This window comes from Hylobates moloch, unplaced genomic scaffold (assembly GCF_009828535.3).
Source record: "Hylobates moloch isolate HMO894 unplaced genomic scaffold, HMol_V3 SCAFFOLD_1, whole genome shotgun sequence".
NCBI lineage: Eukaryota > Metazoa > Chordata > Mammalia > Primates > Hylobatidae > Hylobates > Hylobates moloch.
The window spans coordinates 99,432,559-99,445,872 of NW_026652276.1; the positions used below are offsets into that span (position 1 = coordinate 99,432,559).

At 49.4% G+C, this 13,314-nt stretch overlaps 1 long non-coding RNA gene across 1 annotated transcript; it reads left to right on the forward strand.

The window, feature by feature from the left end:
• The first annotated feature begins 2,622 nt into the window (after positions 1-2,622).
• Positions 2,623-12,586, forward strand: LOC131384103 (uncharacterized). The gene is made up of 3 exons (XR_009214624.1): positions 2,623-2,831; positions 9,328-9,529; positions 12,339-12,586. It is a non-coding gene; the product is annotated as an uncharacterized LOC131384103 (long non-coding RNA).
• Positions 12,587-13,314: the final 728 nt, after the last annotated feature.

Below are 13,314 nucleotides of genomic sequence, written 5' to 3' on the forward strand. Positions count from 1 at the left end.
AGGGCCAGATAGGCAGGACACAGAGGCTCACACCTGCAGGAGGTGGGAGGATCACTTGAACCCAGGAGACAGAGGTTGCTGTGAGCCAAGATTGTGCCACTGCCCTCAACCCTGGGTGACAGAGTGAGACCCCATCTCAAAAAAAAAAAAAAAAGACACAACTAATTTTTGTCTGTAGGCGTAAGGGTTGCTGGCTGTTTCTCCCTCATGCAGCCTCCAAGATGTACTATGGAAATTTAGACATTTATGAATTGCTTTGCAATGGAAAAGTTAGTAACAGCAACTCCGAGAGTTCCTGCCAAGTTCTACCCCGAGTGGAACAAGTTGCTGATTGTTCCCTTCCCTGGATTTTAACCAAGGTGATAAATACAGTGGGAGGAGATATCTGGCAGAGGTAGAAGCTTTGACTCCAGACCTTGAGCTTGTTTTTTCCCTTTTGCTTTTTTTTTTTTTTTCTTGAGACGGAGTCTCACTCTGTCGCCCAGGCTGGAGTATAGTGTTGCAATCTCGGCTCACTGCAACCTCTGCCTCCCCAGTTCAAGTGATTCTCCCGCCTCAGCCTCACAAGTAGCTGGGATTACAGGCGCCCACCACCACCCCCGGCTAATTTTTGTATTTTTAGTAGAGACGGGATTTTACTATGTTGGTTAGGCTGGTCTCAAACTCCTGACCCCAAGTGATCCGCCCGCCTCGGCCTCCCAAAGTGCTGGGATTACAGATGTGAGCCACCGTGCCCAGCTGATCTTGAGCTTATTGAAGTCAGAAACTTTGTCCCTGAGCAATAAAAATAGTTTTTTTGTTTTCTTCTTCTTTTTTTTTTTGCCTTTGGGTTCAAGTGATCCTCCTGCCTCAGTCTCCCAAGTAGCTGGGACTATAGGTGCATGCCACCACACCTGGCTAATTTTTTATATTTTGCAGAAACAGGGTCTTGCTGGCTGGGCGCAGTGGCTCATGCCTGTAATCCCAGCACTTTGAGAGGCTGAGGCGGGTGGATCACCTGAGGTCAGGAGATCAAGACCAGCCTGACCAACATGGCAAAACCCCGTCTCTACTAAAAATACAAAAATTAGCTGGGCGTGGTGGTACATGCCTGTAATCCCAGCTACTTAGGAGGCTGAGGCAAGAGAATCACTTGAACCCAGGAGGTGGAGGCTGCAGTGAGCCGAGATTATGCAATTGCACTATAGCCTGAGCAACAAGAACAAAACTCTGTCTCAAAAAAAAAACAAAAACAGTGTCTCGCTTTGTTGCTCAGGCTGGTCTTGAACTCCTGGCTCAAGTGATCCTCCTGCCTCGGCCTCCCAAAATGCTGGGATTACAGGTTTGAGCCACCACCCCGCCCCCACCTTTCTTAGCTGCAGGGGCACAATGGGGGTTTGGAATACAAAAGAGCTGTTCCTGCTACTTACACATGCATATTTTTGAGCAAGTCAGTTCTCCTAGCTAAGTCTTAATGTCTTTATCTCTAAAATGGGGATAATCCACCCTACCTCATTGGGTATTTGTGTAGATTAATAAAATAACACATAAAAATTCCTGTCATATCAAGGGTGTTCAAAAAATGGCAAATATTATCATTCTGATTTATCTAGACAAGGAAACTCCAAGATGTTAAGGCATCATCCAAAGGACACACAGCTCATTAGGGGTAGGAGCAGGAATACAATTTGTTTTCTTGACTCTCCAGCTAATATTCTTTTGTTTGTTTGTTTGTTTGTTTGTTTGTTTTTTTTTTGAGACGGAGTCTTGCTCGGCCCGCCACCAGCCAGTAATTTTTGTTTTTAAATAGGGGGTTTCACCGTGGTCTCGATCTCTGACTCTGATCCCCGCCTCGGCCAAGCGTGAGCCACCGCGCCCGGCCTCCAGCTAATATTCTTGCTTCTAACTTGTACTACTTGAAAAGGAGGCTTTAGTTCTTTTTATTGTATTGTATTTATTTATTTATTTATTTATTTTGAGATGGAGTTTTGCTCTTGTCGCCCAGGCTAGAGTGCAATGGCACCCTCTCACCTCACTGCAACCTCCACCTCCAGGGTTCAAACAATTCTCCTGCCTCAGCCTCCCGAGTAGCTGGGATTACAGGCGCGCACCACCATGCCTGGCTAATTTTTGTATTTTTAGCAGAGACGAGGTCTCACCATGTTGGCCAGGCTGGTCCCGCCTGACCTCGGGTGATCCACCTACCTCGCCTGCCACCCCGGACTTTTTTTTTTTTTTTTTGGAAAATTTCCTTCTGCAAATTGGTGCAAGGGACCAACCGAATCACTGCAACCTTGCTCCTGCCTCAGCCTCCAGAGTAGCTGGGATTACAGGTGCCCACCACCAGGCCCGGCTAATTTTTTTAGTAGAGACAGGGTTTCACCATGTAGGTCAGGCTTGTCTCGAACTCCTGACCTCAGGCGATCCACCCGCCTCAGCATCCCAAAGTGCTGGGATTGCAAGTGTGAAGCACTGCACTTGGCCCCCCCTCCTTTTTTTTTTTAAACCATGTTTGAATTGCTAAGGTAAGAAGAGTGTCAGGGCTGCAGGATGTTAGGAAATAAAGGTTCTCCCCTTTTCTTTCTTTTTTTAGAGACAGGATCTCGCTCTGACACCCAGGATGGCGTGCAGTGGCGTGGTCATACCACACTATAGCCTACAACTCTTGGCCTCAAGCAATCCTCCTGCCTCGGTCTCCCAAGTAGCTGGGACTATAGGCACATGCCACCACGCTCAGCTAATTTTGGTATTTTTTGTAGACACAGAATCTTCCCATGTTGCTCAGGCTGTTCTCAAACTCCTGGCCTCAAGCAATCCTCCCGCCTCAGCCTCCCAAATTGCTGGGATTACAGGTGTGAGCCACCATGCCCCACCCCAGTTCTCCCGTTTTCTAACACCACCCTCCCTACCACCTTGGTTTCTGCTGCAGACAACAGGCCCCCTCTTCACGGCCAGACTTTGAGCAAAGCTGGCTTCTCTGTACCGCATGGTACAGGAGGTATTGGCAAGCACCACTCCTGCCCCACCTTCGCCCCTCCTCCCCACTCTTCCCCCATCCATCTCCACTCCCAGTCTCACCCCCTCCGGATGTAGGCTCTCTTCCCCTGAGCAGAGCTGCTCTTCCTGGGCAGTTACAAAGATTCTTTGTAATGTGTTTACAGGAGGAGGGAGTGAGAGTGGGGCCTGGCTGTACTGATGGGCCCACCAGCCCTGTTTACATAAGCAGAGAAGGAGCCGAAACAGATGGCCCTGTAGCTCAGGGACCTAGATTAAACACATAACCAAAGTCCACAGCCCTGTGCCCCAGCCGCCCAGTTTCTAGGCTACACCACACAGAGGCAGCATGGAGGAGCCTCTTGACCCAGGGAGGGTTGTTGACTCGGCTGGGTGAGAGATGTTTGCACAGGGAGGGAGCTAGCAGGGCCATCTGGCTGTTCTCCTGCTAAGCGCTGGGCATTTGCAGGTCAGGCACCCTCAGGATTCCAGGGCCCCTGGGAAGGCAGCCCCAGCCAATACTGTTTCTTCTTTGGGGAAATTTCTAAAACATTGTTATTCTTACATTTTTCGCCCAGTAATTATACCCAACCCAAATAAACTGTGAAGTTTTATTTTGCAAGGTGGTGAGAAATGAGGTTCACCGTATTTAAAACATGGCGATGGCTGGCACCTAAAAGTCCTCTGCAGTTTACAAAGCATTGCCACCTCCACAATGTCATACCATCCTCAGAGTAGCTAAGTGGGTAGCTATTGCCAAAATCATCCCTATTACAGATGAGGGAGTCAAGACTTAGAGAGGTCAGGTCATTTGCACAAACCACACGCCCAACAAGAGTTACTCCAAATTTTACACCTCTTCTACTCTGACATCTTCCTCTCCATTGGACTGTAAAATAAGGCAAGAAGAGAGCTTGTTCCAATACGTAATCGCCTTGCAGGTGGCCCCCAGGAGAGAGAGTCACATCTCATCTCAGACATGCTGGAAGCCAAAGTGCTCAGCCTCAAGGGGCACCGTAGAGGGCCCTGTGGTCCACCCAAGGACACCAACAGCAGGGCGTTCCCAGCACGCCACTCAAAGCCTTACGTGGAGGGGCCAGGCACGGTGGCGCACACCTGTAATCCCAGCACTTTAGGGAGGCTGAGGCGGGTGGATCACTGAGGTCAGGAGTTCGGGACCAGCCTGGCCAACATAGCAAAACCCTGTCTCTATTAAAAATATAAAAATTAGCCGGGTGTGGTGGCAGGCACCTGTAATCCCAGCTACTTGGGAGGCTGAGCAGGAGAATCGCTTGAACCTGGGAGGCGGAGGTTGCAGTGAGCTGAGATCGCCCCATTGTACACCAGCCTGGGCAACAAGAATGAAACTGTCTCAAAAAAAAAAAGAGAAAAGAAATAAAAAGCCTTAAGTGGAGAGACTGAGCCCCCAACTATGTGAAACTACATGAAACATACACAGAGCATCCCACCACTAGCTGAAATCCTGGAGACAAGAAAGGGAACATGTTTAGAATCACAGAAACTTTCCTCCAAGTTTGTTTCCTCTTGTCTCCTCTTGGGCTGTGTCTCCCCACATTCAAACCTGTACAATCTACCTGAAGCCATTACCTGAGTCCCAATTAGTGCTCTATCTACTTTCTCCTAGTTCTTTATCCTCCCTTTTACAACCCAAAACACCAAACCTACCCGAAAGGCATCATCATTCCATCTTCTTCGTAGCCTTTGTCTCTCTGCCTCTTTTGTTTGTTTGTTTGGTTTGGTTTGGTTTGAGACAGGGTCTCACTCTGTGGCCCAGGCTGGAGTGCAGTGGCACGATCATGTCTCACTGCAGGCTCAATCTACTGGGCTCAAGCGATCCTCTCACCTCAGCCTTCTGAGTAGCTAGGACCACAGGCACGCACCACCACACCTGGCTAATTTTTTAAATTTTTTGTAGCGACAAGGCCTCAGTATGTTACCCAGGCTGGTCTCGAACTCCTGGTCTCAATGATCCTCCCAAACTGTTGGGATTACAGGTGTGAGCCACCAGTCCCGGCCTGTCTCTGTCTCTTAACCCCAACTCTACTGCTCCATCAAAATAGCTTTGCCCAGTTTCACTGATTAGAACTTCTCTGCCACCCAAAGGTCCCAGCTCTGCTCCCATCACCCTTAGTCCAGCCCCAGCATCTGGCTCAGCCACCAGGTCCTCCTGGGCTTTTCTTTCTTGTCACTGTCAAATCCTGGTTCCCCTGCCTTCTCCTCAATTTATGTATTTATTATTTATATATATATACACACACACACACACACACACACACATATATACACACACACACATACATATATATATATATATATATATATATTTTTTTTTTTTTTTTTTTGAGGCGGAGTCTCCCTCTGTCGCCAGGCTGGAGTGCAGTGGCGTGATCTCAGCTCACTGCAACCTCCGCCTCCCAGATTCAAGCGATTCTCCTGCCTCAGCCTCCCGAGTAGCTGGGACTACAGGCGCACGCCACCACACCCAGCTAATTTTTGTATTTTTAGTAGAGACCGGGTTTCATCATGTTGGCCAGGATGATCTCAATCTCTTGACCTCGTGATCTGCCCGCCTCAGCCTCTTAAAGTGCTGAGATTACAGGCGTGAGCCACCGTGCCTGGCCTTTTTTGTTTTGTTTTGTTTTTTAAGACAGAGTTTTTGCTCTTGTTGCCCAGGCTGGAGTGCAGTGGCGCAATCTTGGCTCACTGCAACCTCCACCTCCCGGGTTCAAGTGATCCTTCTGCCTCAGCCTCCCGAGTAACTGGGATTACAGGTGCGCACCACCATGCCTGGCTAATTTTTAAAATATTTTTAGTAGAGACGGGGTTTCACCATGTTAACCAGCCTGGTCTTGAACTCCTGACCTCAAGTGATCCACCCGCCTTGTCCTCCCAAAGTGCTGGGATTACAGGCATGGGCCACTGCACCCAGCCTGTATTTTATTTATTTTGAGACAGAGTCTCACTCTGTCGCCCAGGCTAAAGTGCAGTGGCACAATCTCTCCTCCTCCCGGGTTCAAGTGATTCTTGTGCCTCAGCCTCCCAAGTAGCTGAAATTACAGGCATGTGCCACCACGCCTGGCTAATTTTTTTGTATTTTAGTAGAGATGGGGTTTCACCATGTTGGCCAGGCTGGTCTCGAACTCCTGACCTCAAGCGATCCACCTGCCTCAGCCTCTCAAAATGCTGGGATCACAGGCGTGAGCCACCATGCCCGGCCCCAACCCCAATTTATTCTTTAGTGATCACCTTTCTGTAACAACTGTATGACTGTGTTTTGCAGCTTTTAAAATAGTTTTACGCAAATGTATATAGAGGTACCTTCATACAGAGTCTCATTTACAAGTTAACTTCGCCTCCCCATAGGATCTGTGTTCATTTCCTGCCTAAACTGCTAAACATGGCTTGTTTGTTTTTTTCTGCCTTCATCTTCAATGTGCCTGGATTCTTCCTGCTGTCATGCTTTTAACCAACCTACATTCAGGTCTTTCATTACCTTCCTGATAAAGAGCTATTTATAAGTTTTCAGTACTCTTTCTACTTTGAAGCCCTGACTTCTCTTCCCCCCACCAAAAAATTTTAAGTAGCCCTCTCCTTTCTCCTTCTTTATTCTCTCTCTATGGTCACTGTTTTTTTGTTGTTCTTTTTGTTTCGTTTGTTTGTTTGTTTTTGAGATGGAGTCTCACTGTGTTGCCCAAGCTGGTCTCAAACTCCTGGGCTCAAGCCTCCTTCCACCTCAGCCTCCCGAGTAGCTGAGATTACAGACATGAACAACCACACTGGCTCTTCTCTCTCTATATTCAGCACCACCATAGATTGTTTTTTGTTTTTTTGGGTTTTGTTTTGTTTTGTTTTGTTTGAGACAGAGTCTCTCTCTGTTGCCCAGGCCAGAGTACAGTGTACAGTGGCGCGATCTTGGCTCACTGCAACATCTGCCTCCTGGGCTTAACTGATTCTCATTCCTCAGCCTCTGGAGTGGCTGGGAATACAGGCATGCATCACCACACCCGGCTGATTTTTGTATTTTTAGTAGAGATGGGGTTTCACCATGTTGGCCAGGCTGGTCTCGAACTCCTGACCTCAAGTGATCCACCTGCCTCAACCTCCCAAAGTGCTGGGATGACAGGCGTGAGCCACGCACCTGGCCCACCATAGATTGTTAAAATCAGACTGTGACTCCTGGAACCAGATACTGGAAGGATCGTGTTGCAGATAAATGACAGCTTACTTCCTGGCCACCGCCCTGGGCTGCCTGGATATGTTTGCACATCCACCCTGCGCTGCCTTATGCCATAGGCCCCTCGGAGCAATGACAGTTCTTTTCGTTTATAAACTATTCAGATATTTAGAGGAAGTTCCAAGTTGGTCCAGCTGCTCTCCAGATTCCAGCCCAACTCTGAGATGTGTCCCTACACTGTATGTTCTCTGTCCTCTTACATTTGTCCTGTACCAACGGCAAAACTGGGGAGGCCCTGCTAGAAATGACTCCCAGTTTGCATGTGATGGAAACCCCAGGGATCACAGAAGTTTGAGCATTGCGTGCTAGGGTTGAATCCCAGGATTTCAAAGAGAGTCATGCAAAATTTATAGAGTGTGAGCCAAGAGCAGTGGCTTTTTTTTTTCTTTTTTGACAGAGTTTTTGCTCTTGTGGCCCAGGCTGGAGTGCAGTGGTGCTATCTCGGCTCACTGCAACCTCCACCTCCCGGGTTCTCCTGCCTCAGCCTCCTGGGTAGCTGGGACTACAGGTGTGTGCCACCACACCGTGCTTATTTTTTGTATTTTTTTTTTTTTTTTTTTTTGAGATGGAGTCTCGCTCTGTCACCCAGGCTGGAGTGCAGTGGCGCGATCTCAGCTCACTGCAAGCTCCGCCTCCCGGGTTCACACCATTCTCCTGCCTCAACCCCAAGTAGCTGGGACTACAGGCGCCTGCCACCATGCCCGACTAATTTTTTGTATTTTTTTTAGTGGAGACGGGGTTTCACTATGTTAGCCAGGATGGTCTCGATCTCCTGACTTTGTGATCCGCCTGCCTCGGCCTCCCAAAGTGCTAGGATTACAGGCATGAGCCACTGAGCCCAGCCAATTTTTTGTATTTTTAGTAGAGACGGGGTTTCACCATGTTAGCCAGGATGGTCTCTATCTCCTGACCTCATGATCTGCCCACCTTGGCCTCCCAAAGTGCTGGGATTACAGGCATGAGTCACCGCACCTGGCCTCATAAGTCAGGTTTTATAAGCATAGGGTAATGAGAGTGATTGGCTCTTGAAATGAGGTGATGCCAGGAGGTGTAATCTGACTGAGTCCTGTCATGGGGTGATGCCAGCACTCAATCTGATTGGATCCTGGATCCTGCCATGTGGTGTCCACTTCCTAATTCAGTCCCCCTCTTCAGTCCGAGCACTTAGGTTCCGCCCTGTGGTTGCATGCTTGGTTCATCTGGGCATGCTCAGGTTACCCGACCTTCACCTAGGGGTCCATGGCAACTGAAAAACAACTCACAATTTTGTTACATAAAAGTCGAATCAGATTGATCTGATGCATTTACGCTTCGTGTACTGTAGACAGAGGATGCCCTCTCGTTGGCCCTGATGCAAAGTAGGCGAGCCCCAAAATGGGGCTTAGCCCACAAGGTTTCTTGGCTTTGCCCAGGAAAAAATCCAAGGTCAAGCCAGAGGGAGAAGAAAATTGCTTTATAGAAGAGGCAGTGTTACAACTGTGGTGGTGTTACAGCTCCGTGACTGCTCCTGCAGAGCAGGCAGTAGTATCTCAGGACAGTTTTGCAGTCATATTTATGCCTACTTTTTTGGTTTTTTTTGAGACTGAGTCTCACTCTGTTGCCCAGGCTGGAGTGCAGTGGCACCATCTCTGCTCACTGCAACCTCTGCCTCCCAGGTTCAAGCGATTTTCCTGCCTCAGCCCCACTAGTAGCTGGGATTACAGGTGCGCACCATCACACCCAGCTAATTTTTTGTGGTTTTTTAGTAGAGACAGGCTTTTGCCATGTTGGCCAGGCTGGTCTCAAACTCCTGACCTCAAGTGATCCACCTATCTCAGCCTCCCAAAGTGCTGGGATTACAGGTGTGAGTGTGAGCCACCACACCTGGCCTACCTACTTTTAATTACATGTAGATTAAGGGGCAGTTAGTGCAGAAATTACTAGGGAAGAGGTAGTAACTTCTAGGTTGTCAGTTCATTGCCATGGAAAGGGGTGGAAACTCCCGGGTGTTGCCATGGCAATGGTAAACTGACATGGCACACTGGTGGGCATGTCTTATGGAAAGCTGCTTCTGCCCTGGCCCCATTTTAGCTAATCCTCAATTTGGTCCACTGTCCAAGCCCCACCTGCAGAGTCAAGTCCCTCCTCCCACCTCAGCACTGCCAGAAAAGAGCTTCAGGATGGAGCCACACATGCCACTCAAGCCCAAGAGTCAGTCAACAGCCCACAGCCCTAAACTCATCTGTGTCCAATGCCAGGCCCTGCAACTGCTGATTTACATGAATCAACTCCATCGTGCAAGCCTCATGACAACCCAATGAGGTAGGTGCTGTTTGAATCCTCATTTTACACTTAGAGAAACTGAGGCTCCAAAAGTTCAAGTAACTAGACCAAGAGTACATGGTACAGACAAGATGAAAACCAAGGCCATCTGAGTCCTGCGCCCCTCTACTACACACCATAGCTAGGAAGGATATGGCTTGGGCTGACTTGGGAATGAGGCCACAAGGCTGGGGGGCTGTTTGGTTTGTTTTGATTTGATTTGATTAGGCACCAATGTTCTCATAAACATCCATATCCAGACGCAGGTGCTTTTGCAGTCATGTGACTGGACGTGGGTTAGGACTCTGTTGTCCATGGCTGGAGTCCAAAGCTGAGAACAAAGAAGGAAAAACTTCAGGAGGACACTCCCAGCCCACAGCACCGCACATCAAAGATCCCAGATGCCACCTACGTGACTGCTTGCTCAGCCAGTTTTTCTGCTCCTCAAGTCTGGATGAAAGCAGCAAGAAAGAGAGAAAGGACTTTGTAGAAGCCAAATGCCTTCTGCCTATTGGTGGGGGCTTCCCTCTCCTCCTCCATGACTGGTTCCCTCGCCCCCTCACCATGAAGACAAGTGAGAATGTCTTCAAAACCTGGGGACAGAGGCTGGGTGCGGTGGCTCTTGCCTGTGATCCCAGCACTTTGGGAGGCTGAGGTGGGCAGATCACTTGAGGCCAGGAGTTCAAGACCAGCCTGGCCAACATGGTGAAACCCCATATCTACTGAAAATACAAAAAATTAGCTGGGCGTGGTGGCGTGCACCTGTAATCCCAGCTACTAGGGAGGCTGAGGCAGGAGAATTGCTTGAACTGTGAAGCAGAGGTTGGAATGAGCCCAGATTGCACCACTGCACTCCAGCCCGCACAACAGAGGGAGACTCCATCTCAAAAAAACAAAAAAGACCTGGGGGCAGGGCGGGCAGGAGTCCCAGTCACCGGGGAGACTCCATATCTACAAAAAACCTCATCCTCAGCCAGGCACAGTGGCTCACACCTGTAATCCCAGCACTTTGGGAGGCTGAGGCAGGCAGATCACGAGGTTAGGAGATCAAGACCATCCTGGCCAACATGGTGAACCCCATCTCTACTAAAAATACAAAAATTAGCTACGTGTGGTGGCACGTGCCTGTAGTCCTAGCTACTCAGGAGGCTGAGGCAAGAGAATCACTTGAACCCGGGAGGTGGAGATTGCAGTGAGCCGAGATCGCGCCACTGCACTCCAGCCTGGCGACAGAGTGAGACTCCGAAAAAACAAACAAACAAACACCTCAACCTCTAGTTGAGCATTATTTTAAATAGGAGACTCTCCCACCTAGGCAGGTGGCAGGTGATTCAACAAGTCCACTAAGGGGAAGGTGGCCAGGGAGGGGCAGCGGGGCACCAGAGGAGGTCCACGTTCCAGCCATTTGAGTGGCCAAAGGTGCCTGAGTTTCTCACAGATCAAATGGACCCAGAAGCAGGTAGCTGGGCTTGAGCTGTCCAACTGGTGCCTCCACCCAGGAATCTCGCAAAAGGAGGTTGTGCAGTGCCCTGCTAGGGGCAGAAGGCAGATCGACCGGGACAGGGGACTGAGTAGTCAGCAGGCCCCCAAGGGCCCCTGAGGATTTCATCCCTGAACTCCACAAGCCAGTGTTTGTGTGGCTGACGCACAGTAGCGGTAGACTGTGTTTTCCAAAAGTGACCACGGCAGTGTTTTTGGTCTCACATGCAATTCCAGAACCACACCACTTCCCATCAAAAGGTGGCATCTTGCTAGGCGCTGTGGCTCACACCTGTAATCCCAGGACTTTAGGAGGCTGAGGTGGGCGGATCACCTGAGGTCAGGAGTGCGAGACCAGCCTGGCCAACATGGCCGTCTCTACTAAAAATACAAAAATTAGCCGGGCATGGTGGCAGGCACCTGTAATCCCAGCTACTCAGGAGGCTGAGGCAGGAGAATTGCTTGAACCCGGGAGGCAGAGGTTGCAGTGAGCCAAGATCATGTTACTGCACTCGAGCCTGGGCGACAAAAGTGAGACTCTGTCTCAAGAAAACAAAAAAAAAGGTGGCATCGCCAGGCATGGCGCCTGTAAAACCAGCACTTTGGGAGGCCAAGGCAGGTGTATCGCTTTAGCCCAGGAGTTTAAGACCAGCCTAGGCAACATATTGAGACCCCATCTCTACCAAAAAATAAAATAAAATTAGCTGGGTATGGTGGTGTGCACCTGTACTCCCAGCTACTCAAGAGGCTGAGGTGGAAGGATTGCTTGAACCCAGGAGTTTGAGACCAGCCTGGGCAACATAGTGAAACCCCCATCTCTACAAAAAAAATTTTAAAAATTAGCCGGGCATAGTTGTTCGTGCCTGTAGTCCCAGTTACACGGGAAGATGAGGTTGGAGGATCGCTTAAGCCCAGGAGGTTGAGGCTGCAGCTAGCCATGATTGTACGCCAGCCTGGGTGACAGAGTGAGACCCTGTGTCATAAAAGAAAAAAAATGGGGGGAACCTATTTTCCCTTCCCTTGAAACTAGGTGGGACTTTATGACTGCCTCAAGGCATTGAATGCAGTGAAAGGGATGTTGGGTGCTTCTAAGATTAGGTTATAAAGGAGATGTGGCCTTCATTCACCTATCCCCTCTGTCTCTCTCTGTCTCCCACTCCACTTCCTTCCTTCCCTTACCTCCTTCCTTCCCTCCCTTCCATTCCCTTCCCTTTCCTTTCCTTCCTTCCTTCACTTCCTCCCTCCCTTCCTCTCCTTCTTTCCTTCCCTCCCTCCCTCCCTTCCTTTCCTTCCTCCTCTCTCTCGCTGGATACTTGTCCTTGGATCCCAGCCACCATCCTGTGAGGAAGCCCAGACCACATGAAGAGACCACCTGCACGTGTTCAGATCCACTGCCCCAGCTAAGATCTCAGCTGACAGCCAGACCAATCACCAATCTTAGGAGCTGGCGAGCCTTCAGATGGTCCAACCTTTGAGACCCCCCAGAGGAGCCAGGTGGAGGATAGATGAGCCATCCGTGCGGATCCCTTCGCCAAATGGAAGATTTAGGAGCAAAATAAACAATGTTGTCATTGCTTTCACCCATGAAATTGTTGAATAATTTGTTTTGCAGCTTAAGTAGCTGGAACACTGTGTTACAGAGGGAAGAGTAACAACCAGCAAAGAGAGAATAGCCTCACAGCCAGTTAAGTAAGAGATTTTTGACCCTCTCCCTGTGGGTCCACTTTGCCCAACACAACAGAGAAGCCACAGCTTCCAATAGGAAAATAGAGAAGGAAGGTGTCTCCGAGAGTCAGATCACTCACTCCTGCCACCCCAGGGAGAGGGAAGGGGAGGAGGAAAAGCATGGATCACAGTACCCTTCTCACAGCAGGTTCCCCAGCACAGCCCTAGCCGACAGCAAAGAAAACTCAGGCCGGGCACAGTGGCTCACGCCTGTAATCCCAGCACTTTGGGAGGCCCAGGCAGGCGGATCACTGGAGGTCAGGAGTTCGACACCAGCCTGGCCAACATGGTGAAATCCCGTCTCTACTAAAAATACAAAAACTAGTCGGGCAGGTGGCACACGCCTTTAATCCCAGCTACTTGGGAGGCTGAGGCAGGAGAATCGCTTGAACCTGGGAGGCGGAGGTTGCAGTGAGCTGAGATCATGCCATTGCACTCCAGCCTCGGCAACAAAAGCAAAAACTGTCAAAAAGAAAAAAAGAAGAAGAAGAATAAGAAGAAAAAGAAGAAGAAGAAAACTCAGTAAAATGGGACCTTTGGAATCAGATATAAGACTTGGTTTTTTTTTTTTTTTTTTTTTT